The following is a 14,942-nucleotide window of genomic DNA, read 5'->3' on the forward strand; positions in this document are numbered from 1 at the left end:
TCCTGTGTGGCATAGAGATTTGACCAATATGAGTTCACCATTCATATTTTCATGCTTTTTTTAATTCAGTTTTTTGGTTCTGATTTTAGCAAACATGAATATTTTTATATACAAATAACAGAAAAAGAGGATTGCTTAGGAAACAGTGAATCTCTATTTTTATATAGCTTTTTAAAAAGTATACATTTAATTTAACACTGCAGTACCTTGCTTATTCATGTCCCCTTCTGCACATCTGCTCTCATTTTAAAAATGTTTCATTAACATTTTTTCTTTCTTTTTTTGGCATTACTATCATTATCCCCTTATCTCTTATTCTCCCTCATAATTCTGTTTCCTCCCAAAAAATGAAAGTTCTTTCTTTTAACAAATATGTATAGGCCATGTCTGAAAGTGTGTATATCATTTTACACCTCCAGCCCATCATCTCTCTGTTGAGATGTGTTGGTCTTATGGAATTGTTATTGTTTATTGTATTGGTCAGAGTTCTTAAGTCTTTCAAAGTTGTTTTTATTGATAGTATTGTACTGATTATATAAATTGTTGCCTTGGTTTTTCCCAATTCACTTTTCATCAGTTTCATACCAGTCTTCTCAGAATTTGCTATTTTGTTATTTATTACCTGCCATTGACTCTTTCTTTTTCCTTTTTTGGGGGGAGGTAGGAGGGGGTAGGGAAGAACTCAGTGGTCTCTGTCTCATCCAGGATGGAAGTACAATGGTTGTTCATGGGCCAATCCCAGTACTAATTAATATGAAAGCTTTAACCTGCTGCATTTTTTTTTATGACCCAGGCCAGTTCTCCCCTCCTTAAGTAGCCTGGTGGCCCTCCACTCCCAAGGGCTCACCATATTGATGTTGGACTTAATGTAGCCACCCAATCAACTGTAGCCCTATAGCAGCTCAGAACTCCTGGACTCTTAGAGCCTCTTTGACAGCAGGGAACACAGACACACACCACTATTCCAGACACCACTTATCCTTTTGTCAAGTCAGCCTCTTTTGGCCTTAGTTTCCCCATTTCTACAATGAGAGGCATTCGCTGAACATTTAGTAAGTGCCTGCTATGTGTAGTTCATTATGTCAGGTGAATAGAGGAGGTATGTAGTTTAGATATGACATAAACCTTGCCCCTGTAGAGCTTATGGACTATTAGTGGAACAAGATACAAACAGAAATAACTATAATATGTAATATTACATGATCAGTGCATTAGAGAGTTACGGAGGAAATATTTTGGTGAGGGCTAAGGAGGAAAGGAAAGATCTATATCCAGAAAGACTTTCTAGAAGGGGTAGAAATAATTTGGTTGGTGAGCTGTAATCAGAGGTCATCTGAGGTTCCTTCTACTTCTGCTGGATGAAATATTCTCCCTCTACTTGGACTGAAGTCCAGATGAACACTGACTCCTTAACTAGAAATTTCCTCTAGTTGACAAAGAAGCTATGGTGCTTATAATGATCATTTTCTCCTGTCCATCGCTGAGGAAAGAGAATTCCTTATGATAATCATTCTCCAACAGAGTTAAAGATCATCAGTAAATAGGAGTGCTAATACCATTCTTTCAACTATTTCTGGACAAAGCTGGGGCTGCTTCCCTTGTACAAAATCAGAAGGGAGGTTTTCAATCAAACAACAAACATTTATTTAATGTCTTTTTACATGTCTGGCACTGCGGGGTACTGCATAGTACAATGACAAAATGGAACAGCCATTGTCTTTAAGGAGCTTATATTCTGTAGATGACAGCACATGTACATGTAAGTACACACAAGGTGACCTTGATGCCATTTTTGTCCTTGTTGAAAGTATCTGATAACATTGGTGAAACATCATGCTAAATAGCATGGGAGCAAGAGTTTGGGTACCAAGAATCATTGGAGGAAGAAAAGGAGGAGGGCTTGAGTGGTGGTGGCAGGCTCCAGACTTGGAGCTTGCTGGGAATTTTTTTTTTTAAATGTCAAAGTAAATTCTATCTATTATTGCTACAGTGGAGATGTTACATGCCAGATCACCTTTTACTAACCAATAGTACATTTTATTACTTATTAATAAGAAATGATGAATATTGGAAAGAAAACATGACAGATTTAGTAATTTCATAGACAGCATTTTCAGTGTGTTATTTGATGTAAAAATTTGAGTGCTAGGGCACTTAGTGATAATTAAGAGAAGACCATGAAATATTACTTGAAATTCTTAGCATTTTGGATATTCTTTAAAACATAATCCATTTTAAGAGGATTCAAAAATGGGGAGCCACATAGTCTTAATTTTTGGACCAATAAACTATCCCCCTTCTTCTCGATCTCCCCCACAAAGAAATCTGTCATTTCTTCTCTAATGATAATGTACAGGTTTCATCATTACTACTACAGTATTGCTAACATGAAACTTTTATGGGCAGCCAAGTTGTATCCACTATCTGGGTTTTGGTTTTCTTGACAAAATATTTTTCTGCTCAGTGAACCTTGATTATTGTGACTATAAACTTTTTTATTTAATTAATAAGCCAAATACTATGCCTAGGAAGACACACAACTTTTCATAAATTTGTAGAACTAAAGTTCTCAGAATAAGTAATGTTGAGACTGTTGAAAAATTTAGTGTAGTTTTCCTTTACTTTTCTCTAATTATAACCCAAATTAGGCCATCGTTGACTGAGGAAAAAAATGACAGTATCCAAAATTTAGACTTTATTCTGGAGATCTTGGAGAGACAATGGGAATTTTGGCTAAAAACTCCCTGCTTACGGGCAGCTAGGAGGTGAAGTGGATGGAGCCACCGGCTCAGGAGTCAGGAGTACCTGAGTTCAAATGTAGCCTCAGACACATAACACTCACTAGCTGTGTGATTCTGGGCAAGTCACTTAACCCCAATTGTCTCACCAAAACAAGCAAACAAACAAAAATGAATACATAAAAACTCTATGCTTAGTCTTTTCTTGGTCAAAAATACATGAAATATGTGTGTAAATCTGTAAATGTATAATTATAAGGAACGTGTATAGTGTCTGGAGAGACATTTTGGAAGTAGTATTAGATTCTTTGCAAGTATTATAAAATATTATGCAAATTAAATTGCTCCATTAAATACTAACCCCATAGTATATTTAGAAATAGAAAAGTTTTGCCGTCGAGTTCATTTGCATGTTTTTTCGAATTGCCTTTATTTTCTTTGTGTTTACAGTTTGTTTGACTATTTGCTCTTTGACTTCCCCTTTCAATTATCCTCCTGTCATCTATGTTCTTAAAACACTGAGATTACTTTGAGTTTATGGTTATTTCTGGATTTATAGGAATGAAAAGGTGAAGCTATATTATTATTCGTCGGTCCATAGTGGTAGCAGCTAGGAAACAGGGATCAACTTTGGGGAAAACTGAAGTGTGTTTGTAGGTCTGGAGGAGCCAGGGCAACCAACATTTACAGTTGAGCTCATTTGATTTTCCTGTGAGCCACCAGAGAAATCTTAAAGGTTCTGACAAATGGGTCTAGGGTGGCTTCCAAATGTCTTCCAGAAGCTAAATGTCTCTTAGCCCATGAGCTGGGTCCACTTTGACTAGAGGAAACCTTTGAACCACTTTTATTGTGTTGAGATAGATGCTACTGAGTCTAGCATTATATAATGTTATGACAAAGACATTATGAATCTTAAATAGATACAGATTGCATATAAAAGAGCCAAGAGGAGCAGCTGGTATCCAAATATTGCTATTGTGTAATGAATATACTATTAAATGCTTTCTTTGTCTTAGATTTCTTGGTTACTCTTGGACCCTCTATGACAGCAAGATTAGTCACCTTTTGACGTTCCATTCCTTCTATGTGAAATGCCGCCTTCTCACTTATCTACCAGTTCCTCTCCTTTACCTTCTTCAAACCCAGGTCAAGTCTCACTTTCAGGAACATTTCAAGACTGTATTCCACTTCATTATTCTTTTTATTGAATCATTGTAGTACTTGTGTATTATAGAGTTATTTTACACTTAGTGATACTTCCCTGAATATAATGTTTCCATTTGTTTCTCACATGTTTTCTGTCTCCCCAACTATAAGCTTCTATTATATAATTTCTTTGAGAGTTGATAACTTTCTTCTCTTTGGTGCAATAGCATGATGTAATGAAAATGGTCCTAAATTTGGAGTTAAAAAAACTTAGTTTTTTTACGGGCACCTGGGGACACCATAGAGGGTGTGGAATTAGGAAGAACTGAATTCAAATCCAGCCTCAGACATTTACTAGCACTGAGACCCTGGACAAGTCACTTCACCTCTGTTTGCTTCAGTTTCCTCAGCTGTAAAACGGGGATAATGATAGCACCTACCTCCCCAGGTTGTTGTGAGGATCTAATTTGTAGAGTGCTTTGCAAACCACAGTACACCATAGTTTTAGGTTTTGTCCACACATCTTGCTCAATGCGTCACCTCAGATAGTGACTTGAATTCTTTGTATTTCATTTTTCTTTTCCTTTTCTTTCTTTTTTTTTTTAGGCAGTTGGGGTTAAGTGACTTGCCCAGGGTCACACAGCTAGTAAGTATCCAGTGTTTGGTCTGAGGCCGGATTTGAACTCAGGTCCTCCTGACTTAAGGAGTCACGTGCTCTATCCACTGCGCCACCTAGCTGCCTCTTTCTTTTCCTTTTCTGTGAAACACTTGTGAAGACTTGCACTGCCCACCTCAAGGGGCTATTTGAAGAAAGTGTCTAGAACTTTATTGTTTGGTCTTTTGTAGCATTAGTATAATAGTCAGTAACCATTTTTTTTTTTTAATATGCAGTGTCTCCTACTATATAGTCTAGAACAGTCAAACCAGTTTTCGTTGCCTGTGTTCTGATCTTGGCCTACCTGGGACCGGCCCCCTAGTTATTTAAATTTGGTATTGGAACAAAATAAGACACATTCAGTAGTTAACAAAAAGACATTTCCTTAGCTGTAAGTAAATGACAGAAGGCTGTTCAACAAGTACAGACATCTTGGAGCACTTGAGCTGATTCAGCTGAGTAAAGTTGTGTTGCCCAAGTTGTGCATTGTCATGTACCAGCCAAGCAAGATCAGATAGAACTCCTGGAGCTCCTCCTGTGTGTTTTGTACTAAGGCAACCAAGAGGTGATGTCAGCATCCTGGGCCTTTAGTCCTTTAAGCCAACAGAACCTCGATGCCTCTTATGGAAAAAGCTAGCCTAAATTACATTGGGGCAGGGATTAGTGTATTGCTCCTACCATCTCCTGTATTAAATAATGTGGAATGTGTGCATGATGTACTTTCCGTGGAAACATCTTAAACTCAACATGTCCAAAACAGAACTCATTTTTCTTCTCAAAATTTCCCCCCCCATCCAGAATTCCCAATTTTTGTCAAAGGTACTTCAAATGTCTACATCAACTCTCTTGCTCTCTTCCCCTCTAGTCATAGAAGAGAGAATATTGGCAGAGTGGATAGACTACTGAACTTGAAGGCCAGGAGTTCTTACTCTAAATCCTACTTCTGATGCTTACAAGTAACTCACTTAACCTCTCTGAGCCTTAATTTTCACACTTTTAAAGGAGAGAGCTACCTGAGGTAGCAGTTCTTTACAGAGTTCTGCAGAGTCCCAAGTGAGATACTGATGGCAGTGGGCTTTAGCACACTTTAAAGTCATAGTTCTCCTACCTTTTGTAGCTAATCTCCTTGAGAAGACCTCCCTTTGCTTTCCTCTCACTTTCTTCTTAAGTCTTTGCAGTCTGGCTTCCAACCTCATCATTCCACCAAAACTTCTTTGCTGGATATTCAACCAGGTCATACCCCCAAATTTTGGGTGTCTCACAGGGCCATGTCCTGATCCTTTTCTCCTTCTATACTGTTTCAGTTGGTGACCCTGTCCTTGGCTTCCATGGATTTAATTATCTTTATGGCTGATGAATTCCCAAGTCTACATATCCAGCCATAACCTCTCTGCTGACCTCCAGTCTCACCTCTCCAACTGTGTATTTGACATCTCGAATTGGGTGTCCTTTATACCACTTAAATTCATCATGTCCAAAACTGAACTCATTTTTTTCTCCAAATCCTCCCCACTTCCTAACTTCCCATTACTGTCAGTGATACATCATCCCAGTCATCCAGGCTTTTAACCCAGGTGCCATCCTGGACTCTTCACTCTCTCACTCCTCATATCCAGTCTGTTGCCAAGGCCTGTCAATTTTATCTTTGTAACTTCTCCCCTCTGATATTGTCACCACCCTGGTTCAGGCCCCTCATGACTTAATACCTCCACTATTGCAGTAACCTGCTGGTGGGTCTGCATGCCACAAGTCTTCCCACTGCAGTTTATGAGCTGCCAAATTGATCTTTCTAAAGGACTGGCCTTACCATGTCACCCTCAATAAACTCCAGTGGCTTCATATCACCTCCTAGATCAAATAGAAAATCTTCTGTTTGACATTCAAAGTTCTTTTATAACCTGACCTTCACCCCACCCCTCACCCCTCATCTTTCCAGTCTTCTTACACCTTACACTGCCATAAGTTCTTCTCAATTCACTGACATTGGCCTCCTTGCTGTTTCTCAAACAAGAAACTCCGTCTCCCAACTCTCAGCATTTTCACTGACTGATCCCCAGGTATGGAATGCTCTCCCTCTGACTCTTTAACTCTGCGTTTTAGTTTCATGTGCTAGCTAAAATTCTACCTTATACAAGAAGCCTTTCCCAGTCTCTCTTAATTCTGGTGCTTCCCTGTGGTTTTTTGTTTTGTTTTTTTTTTAGTCAATTGGGGTTAAGTGACTTGCCCAGGATCACACAGCTAGTAAGTGTCAAGTGTTTGGTCTGAGGTCGGATTTGAACTCAGGGCCGGCGCTCTATCCACTGCGCCACCTAGCTGCCCCAAATGGAGAGCTCGGGACTTTTTTGGGGGGGGGGGCAATTGGGGTTAAGTGACCTGCCCAGGGTCACACAGCTAGTACGTGTCAAGTGTTTGGTCTGAGGCTGGATTTGAACTCAGGTCCTCCTGACTTCAGGGCAAGTGCTCTATCCTCTGAGCCACCTAGCTGCCCCCTAGTGCTTTCCTCTGTTGATTATTTCCTATTTATCCTGTTTGTATATAGTTATTTTCATGTTATTTCCCCTATTAGATTGTAAGCTCCTCGAGAACAGGGACTCTCTTTGCCTTTCTTTGTATCCTTAGTGCTTAGCACAATGCCTGACTTAGAGTGGACACTTACTAGATACTTACTGACTGACTTCTGTAGTATAAGTAGGGCCTAAAAGGCTTGGCTGATTTCTCACCTCCACAACCTTGTCTCTTACTTTCTATGATTTTAGATAAATGTTGAAGTTTGAGCCACTAAAGGAAGACTAGCAGAAGATTTAGAGTCAACCTGAAGAGTTAGTTATAGATCTTGATTATTTAAATTCCATTGTGGTGTTCTGGTTTGAGTTAGAGCTAATAAATGGTGGGAGTTCTTTCTTTCTGGAGTGAGTCATCAAATTGCAAAGAAATTTCCTCACCCATATTGAAGCTTTTGTGTTTGTGTATCTGTTTGGTGCTCCTGAATAATGAAGATAAGCTAGAAAGTTTGTCATACAGCTTTGGACCAATTCTCTTTAGACAAAGGGATTTGTTCCTTTATAATAGTAATAGAACCACCAGTATTAGTGAGGTTAAGAATGACCCAGGTGAAGCAAGTCCAAAGCCAGTTACTGCTAATTATCTTGAAGACCTACATTAGGTAAGTGGAAGAATTGACCAACTTTTAAGCATGTTGCTGATGTATAATCTTTTTGGTACTACACCACTATGTTTTGGGGGTTTGTTTTTTTTGTTACTTGGACATTTTTATATATTATGAATAAAAATTTAGTCGTTCATAGGTTTGAATTTTCTATTTTTTTGTACTGAGTTGTACTCCGCATATTGTAAGTCTCCATAGAAGAGCTCGAATTGAACATGAGAATTTTGTTCTTTCTAATTTAAGCTTATTTGCCTTTCAGAAAGGTAATTTTCACAGTAGATTCTTTTGTTTATTGCTTGCCACTTCCTTTTCTCATTGGTGACACCCTTCCTCTCTCCCCCACCCAGTGTGGCAACAGTATCTTGTGGTAATCATTACATATTTTTAGATTTTTTTTTCCACGTCTTAAGCTGTTTGGTCCTGTTACAACCTGTTTGTCTATATCATTTGTAAAATTAAGTTTGAGGCAAAACCTGTTCAGCATAAGTTAGTCTGGCTTTTGATTCTAATCACATTAAATATGTAATAATGTGTAGATGTTAGCTAATACTAAATATTTTTAATTAATTTATTTATTTTTAGTTTTTAATATTCACTTCCATAAGTTTTGGGGTTTTAAATTTTTTCCTCCTCACCAAGATGGCGTGCAATCAGATATATGCTCTACATATACATTCCTATTAAACGTGTTTTCACATTAGTCATGTTGTAAAGAAAAATTGGAACCAATAGGAGGGACCGCGAGAAAAAAACAAAACAGAAGGAAAAAAAGAGCAAATAATACTGAATATTTTTGACAACTTGTTCCAGACTGTTACAGAAAGACCTCTTATCTTGCCGAATTATAAAGTAGAAATTGTGTATGATAGTTTAATCAAAATGAAAGGGATTAGAAATTAGAAATTATATTGCTGACAGTCTAAGATAATTGTTAGATTTTTTTCTCTAGAATGTACATTAATTAAATTTCATATTTTTCTTTAGAATGCAGATTATTAATCTTTAATGAAGCACACCTGATAAGTCTATCTTCATGAAATATATTATAACATGTAAATTATTAGTCCACTGATGTTCCTAGAATGTAAGACTTGGTTCTTGGATTTGGAGAGAAATTACTTTGAAGGATTTTTAGGTTGGTTAGGTTGTATTTCATTCATTTTAAGTACATGGTTTAATGATCTATCTAAAAATGTAGAGAAATTTCAAACTTTATTCAGCTGGGTTGTTTATCATTAAATATAACAAAACTTAGCTTCAGGAAACCTTGCAGAATGAGTGATTCTGGATAGGCTAGTTTTTCAGATAACCAAGGATTTTAAAGCCAAGCTTTTAAGTATTTTTAACCCTTTTGAATGGAAATGTTCAAAAATATATTACACATTTACCTGCTTCTTCCTTAAACAGAGGTTACTGAACATCATTTAACCTTTTCCTGATTCCCTATGATCAGTTGATTGTACTGTACTATTACAGTAATTCCTTCAGGGCTTTTGGCAGTATGTAATACTGTTCCTATGTTAAATTTTACCAGACTGAAGTGCTTTTTAGTTATGCTTGCTTCTAATAGTTTTCTTATCTTCTCCTTTCCTATCTTCTTGTTGGCATGTTTACCCATAGCAGTTCTGCTTTCCTAATTTGTTCTTTTTAACCTGTTATGGGCTTGGATATGAGATATTTAAATTCATCTGGGAAATGTGTAAGTAGGACCTGAGGGAGGACCCAAAAGGACTCTTTCTCCTTTAAGTTATATTGTACCAAATTTTGATTTCGTTCAGCTTTTACTAGTTGGCTCTAGGGAGCTGACCAAGGAGCAGATAAACAATTTTGAACTCCCTTACGTGTGAAAACCCTTTAAAGATGCTTAAAGACAACTATCATACCTACTCCAGCTTCTCCAGTTCTTTAACTGGAGCTTTTATGATATGATTAATGGGTCCCTTACAATCTTAGTCGTCATCTTCTAGATATCCTCTGTGGTGTCCAGAATGGAATATTGAAGATAAAGTCTGACCAAATTATTATAGCTATCATAGTTCACAATGCATTATAGTTCCAGATTATAATTGGGACTCTACCTGAGATGTGTCTTTATTTGTTTTCCAGTTGTACCACTCTTTTGTTTTCTGTAGGAGTATTTCATCCCCTCTGGGTGTTTATATTTAATGTAAAAGTCTGAAGTATCAGTGTGGTAAAACTAGCTAAAGGAATTAATTTCCTTTAAGGATTTTGATTTCTTTCAATGAGCAAATACTAGATTAAACTATTTAAAATACTATCCAAATTGATGCTATTGAAAAGGAAGTAGGAGATAAGCTTGTTTTCTAGATATGCCAATCATACTTATAGTCTTGTGATATATTTTTTAATAATAATTTACATGTTTAATATGTATAGCTGAGAGTTGGCAGAATGATAGTATTCCTTTTTAAGTGACTAGCTATTATATCACAGACTTGATATTGGAAATATGTTTGTATATATTCATTTTTTGTATACTTCAAGGAATTGTAATTTCATTGATCTAGATATTCCCTTTACTAATGCAGATTGCAACCCCTCTTTAATTAGTAACTATCCTTGGAGATTTTGTGTTGGTTAAAAATTTCATCACCCTATTGCCAACCTTATCTTGAATTTCTCCTGAATTGGGATCATAAGCATGTAGTCCATTAGTAGGACCCATGCTTAAAAAGCCTTTCGAGCTTTGTAGAATCTGCTTTCCCACTCCCCTCCAATTGAGAATGAAAGAAAAATCAAACCTGTTACAAACATGTGGTCTGGAGAGAGATGTCCTCATTGGCCATAGCCAGGCCCAAAAACATAAACACTTGCATGCATCCATACACATATACTTGCATGTATATATAAACATGCATATATTTACATATGTATATCTCATTTTGCACGCTTTCATCTCTTAATTAGTCCTCTAGAATCATGGTTGATCATTGTGATGGTCATAGTTACCAAAAGTTGTCTTTACAATATTGTTGTAATTGTGTAAATTGTTCTCCTGGTTCTTCTCATTTCACTCTGCATTATGAAGGCATGACTAGCCAGGTAGGAAGAACCTGTGGTCTTGTCATTTATTCAGGGATAGAAACTGAACACATAGGATTGATAATCTGTAAAGGCTAAGGTTCATGAATTTGAGCTCAAATAGCACTCAGTAACATTAGAGCCAAATAAGAATTTTCTTGGTAAATTTTTTAATTTTAAACTTAAATACAAAATAAGAAGAGAAAAAAGAAACAAACTGAAATACTAAAACTGAAATAATACAAAGTAAGAAAAAAAAGCATTACCATGTGCATAACAGACCATGAGAGGGGATTCAAAATATACAGCAATAAATTTACATTTCAAGAAAGCCTAGGGCTGGAGCCAAAATGGCAGAGTAAAAGCCATGACTTGCTTGAGCACTTCCCGAAACCCCTCCAAATACCTATAAAAAATGGCTCTAAACAAATTCTAAAGGAGCAGAACCCACAAAAAGACAGAGTGAAACAAATTTCCAGCCAAAGACAGCTTGGATGGTTGATCAGAAAGGTATATTTTCCTGGGCAGGGAGAGGAGCGCAGTTCGGCATGGGCGTGCAGACCGCAGCGACCCTGGAGCAGGCCTCAGAGGACTGAATCGCGGGCTGCTGTGGCGATTTCTAGACTTCTCAACCCACGAATGCCAAAGACAACTTAGAAGGTCAGTGGGAAAAGTCTGTGACTGCTGTGGTGAGAGAGGAGCGCAGGATCCCAGCGCCATTCCTTGGGGCAGCGGCTGCTTCCTGAGCTTCCAGCCCACAGACTGAGGGGAATGGAGTGACTGATCAGAGGGGGATTGCAGGAATCTCTTTGGTGGTGCTGAGATAGGATTCTCTTGCTTTGCCCATGCTTGGATCTGGGTCACAGTTCTGGGTGGCAGTCCTGGGGCGAGGAGGAGCGCTGGCGTGGTGGAGCTGGTAGTGGCTGTGGAGAAGAAACCCTCCTCATAGTTCCAAGACAGAAAAGAGTGGTCATAGACCAGAGCACAGGCCAGGAAAGGAGTAAACACCTCACCCTTGATCATAGCACCTTGGAAGAACTGAAAATTTACAGGTCCCTAGAAGTATCTCCGAAAACAGTTGCACAAAACCCCAGAAGCTTGGGACAGTACATTCTCCACACTGGAAACAGACTCCTACCTTAACAGAGAGTTTATAACTCAAGTAATTGACTGAGATCATGAGCAAGCAGCACAAAAAGAGTCAGACTATATTATCTTACTTTGATGACAAAGAAGATCAAAACATACAACCAGAAGAAGACAACAAAGTCAAAGCTCCTACATCCAAAGCCTCCAAGAAACATATGAATTGGTCCAAGGCAATGGAAGAGCTCAAAAGGGATTTTGAGAAGCAAAGGAGAAGTAGAGGAAAAACTGAGAGTGATGCAAGAAAATCACGAAAAACAAGTCAACAGCTTGCTAAAGGAGACCCCAAAAAAATACTGAAGAAAATAACACCTTAAAAAATAGCCTAACCCAAATGGCAGAAGAGGTCCAAAAAGCCAATGAGAAGAATGACCTAAGAAGCAAAATTGGCCAAATGGAAAAGGAAGTCCAAAAGTTTACTGAAGAAAATACTTCCTTAAAAATTAGAATGGAGAAATTGGAAACTAGGGACAATTTGAGAAATCAAAGCACTGTAACGTTAATCCAAAGGAATGAAAAAATAGAAGAGAATGGGAAATATCTCATTGGAAAAACAACTGACCTGGAAAATAGATCCAGGAGAGAGAACTTAAAAATTACTGGACTATCTGAAAGCCATAATCAAAAAAAGAGCCTAGACATCATCTTTCAAGAAATTATCAAGGAAAACTGCCCTGATATTTTAGAACCAGAAGGCAAAACAGAAATTGAAAGAATCTACCGATCTCCTCCTGAAATAGATCCCCAAAGGAAAACTCCTAGGAATGTTGTAGCCAAATTCCAGAATTCCCAGGTCAAGGAGAAGATATTGCAAGCAGCCAGAAGGAAACAATTCAAGTACTGTGGAAATACAATCAGGATAACACAAGATTAAGCAGCTTCTACATTAAGGGTCCAGAGGGCATGGAGTATGATACTCCAGAGGGCAAAGGAATTAGGACTACAACCTAGAATCACCTACCAAGCAAAACTGAGTATAATCCTTCAGGGGAAAAATGGTCATTCAATGAAATAGGGGACTTTCAAGCATTCCTGTGGAAAAGACCAGAGCTGAATATAAAATTTGACCTTCAAATTTGAGACTCAAGTGAAACATGGAAGAAGTAAACAAGAAAGAGAAATCATAAGAGACTTATTAAGGTTGAACTGTTTACATTCCTGCAGGGAAAGATGATATTTGTAACGCATGAGTCCTTTGTCAGTATTAGGGTAGTAGGAGGGAAAAAATTATGTGTATGTATATACAGATATAGATAGATAGACGGCACAGGGTGAGTTGAAGATGAAGGGGTGATATCTGGAAAATAAAATTAAGGGATGAGAGAGGATTATACTGGGAGAAGGAGAAAGGGACAAGTAGAATGGGATAAATTATCTCACATGAAACAGACAAGAAAAGGCTTTTCCAGTGGAGGGGAAATGGGGGAAGGTGAGAGGGAATGAGTGAGTCTTATTCTCATAGGATTTGACTTAAGGAGGGAATAACATACACAATGGGGTATGGAACTCTCTTACCCTACAGGAAAATAAGGGGGGAAGGAGATAAGAGAGCAGGGGGATTAATCAGAAGCAAACACTTCTGAGGAGGGACAGGGTCAAAAGAGAGAGTAGAATAAATGGGGGTAGGATAGGATGAAGGGAAATATACTTAGTTTTTCACAGCAGCACTACTGTGGAAGTGTTTTGCATGACTGCATATCTATAACCTGTACCAAGATGCTTGCCTTTTCAAAGAGGGTGGGTGGGGAGGGAGGAAGGAGAAAATTTGTAACCCAAAGCTTTAAAAACACATGTTAAAAATAAAAAAATTAAAAAAAAGAAAGAAAGCCTATATTATAAATACTATGTGTTGTGTTGAGAGCCATCCATCTTTTCTTTGCTTCCTTTTAAGCTTTCTTTTGTTCTTTGCTGTGCACTTTTTACTTTGTTCTTTTTCCCCCTTCTACCCCCACCCCAAGGCTACAATTAAATGCGTGTGTGTGTGTGTGTAGAGAGGGAGAGAGAGAAAGATACATATATATATATATAAACACATACATACATATATAAACATGCACACAAAGATGTACATATTCATACATGTACCTGTGCACATATACACTTACACGTACATATACTTATATGTATAATCATGCTCATATAGTAATATACATTCATACGCATCTATGTAAGACTGAGAATGAGAATTTTTAAAATCAGTGTGCTAAAATCTAAATAGAGGTTCCCAAAATGGGCAATACTGCCCCCTGGGGAGCACTGGACAGATTCAGGGGGCAGTAGTAGCCTCGGGTGCTATTGGGGGGGGTGTTGAATAAAAATAAGTAGGCAGTAGAAGCATAAGGAAAGAAGAGAAAATAAGAACATTTTGTCATCAAAATTTCATTGCAGGAAAAAACCCACAAATATACAATAAATTATTAAATTTAAGGTGTGTCATTTAAAAAATACATTTTATATTGTTTTGAAATGATGCAATTTTTTTTTAAAAAACCACCAAAGGGTTAAAGATTTCCAGGGTAGGGGGCTGAGTAATTTTTTTTAAAAGGGGCAGTAAGTCCAAATAAGTCTGGAAACCTCTGATCTAAAAGAAATGAAGCAGTATCAGGTATGAAGAACTTGAATAAACCTTGGCTTTCCTTGCATGTTCAAAAAAGTGTGAATGCAAGCTTTGTAAATGTTATCCAAAAGTGCCTTCATTTGTATCAGTCATCTAGCTGGCTGCTATTTATAGCATGCATTGCTGGTTCTTTTTTTTTATAATTTTACATATAGAAAAAATAACCAATTTTCCCTTTTTAGTGTTTGTCTCTCTCATACTATTTAATTCTGACTTGGAACACGGTGGACTGTAGCTATTTGCACGACTGACAGAATGAAGGGGAAAAAGCAGGGTGGGGTTAGATTGGTGCTGCAGCTGCAGGAGCCAGGAAAATAGTTAAAGTTCTATAAAAGAGACCTAGTGTAACATGTGTTGAATTCTTCAATTTGCAAGTTGTAGTAATACAAAAAGTCTTTATATGCGGTATCTGTTTGATTCTGTAATATTATA

General features: G+C 37.6%; 1 protein-coding gene across 2 annotated transcripts in view; it reads left to right on the forward strand.

The window, feature by feature from the left end:
• The window catches only part of GRK4 (G protein-coupled receptor kinase 4), a 134,051-nt gene that overhangs the window by 15,368 nt on the left and 103,741 nt on the right, over nt 1-14,942 (forward strand). Inside the window, exon 1 of one of the 2 annotated variants that reach the window (XM_027836184.1) lies at nt 7,621-7,702. The exons of the other annotated variant lie outside the window; for it this stretch is intronic. The gene's annotated coding sequence lies outside the window, so the exon portion shown is untranslated. Of the gene's footprint in view, nt 1-7,620; nt 7,703-14,942 lie in introns of those variants that run through there. 2 annotated transcript variants of the gene reach the window in all.

The sequence above is a fragment of the Vombatus ursinus genome, unplaced genomic scaffold (assembly GCF_900497805.2).
Source record: "Vombatus ursinus unplaced genomic scaffold, bare-nosed wombat genome assembly UNPS02014818.1, whole genome shotgun sequence".
Taxonomy (NCBI): domain Eukaryota; kingdom Metazoa; phylum Chordata; class Mammalia; order Diprotodontia; family Vombatidae; genus Vombatus; species Vombatus ursinus.